The following is a 599-nucleotide window of genomic DNA, read 5'->3' as shown; positions in this document are numbered from 1 at the left end:
TTTATTTATTTATTCATATATTTGTGAACGAAGCGGTACAAGGTGTCTCTTGTTCCGTTTCAATCACCCCAAATGTTTTGTAAGTGGAAACTGTTAAACTGGAAAAAACATTTCAACAACCTTTCACAAATATATGAGTCTTAATTATCACTTTTAATTTATAAGCGCTCTCCCTATGAATGAAAGTTGTGGCGTGGTGAGTATTTATGCCAAAAGGTATTGACCAAAGTAACTAGAGGAATCTTCAGACTTTTCGACAGTTTGATTATGGATCATTCATCACACCACGAGGGAGCGTCGGACAGAGGAACTGTTGTGAGACAGTCAGCTCTAATAGCACTATATCAGCTCCTCCACCCCAGTCTTGCATCTGCCTGTCGACCGGAAATGGAGCCGCCAATATACCCTCCTCCACAAGCTGGATGGTTGAGCGCGAAGCATCAGTGTACATAAAGTACGGTATCCGTCATCGTGGGTCATAAACATCGTTAATCAACAGTCTAACCCAAACATCCCTCCAGCACCATGGACACTAGTCCTTTGGTGAATGTGTAGTGTAGTGACGATTTAGCATTAGCACCTTAGCATCTGCTTGGGTG

Source organism: Choristoneura fumiferana, chromosome 7, assembly GCF_025370935.1.
Source record: "Choristoneura fumiferana chromosome 7, NRCan_CFum_1, whole genome shotgun sequence".
Classification (NCBI taxonomy): domain Eukaryota; kingdom Metazoa; phylum Arthropoda; class Insecta; order Lepidoptera; family Tortricidae; genus Choristoneura; species Choristoneura fumiferana.
The sequence above is the reverse complement of the archived record's forward strand: the minus strand, read 5'-3'. Positions refer to the sequence as shown.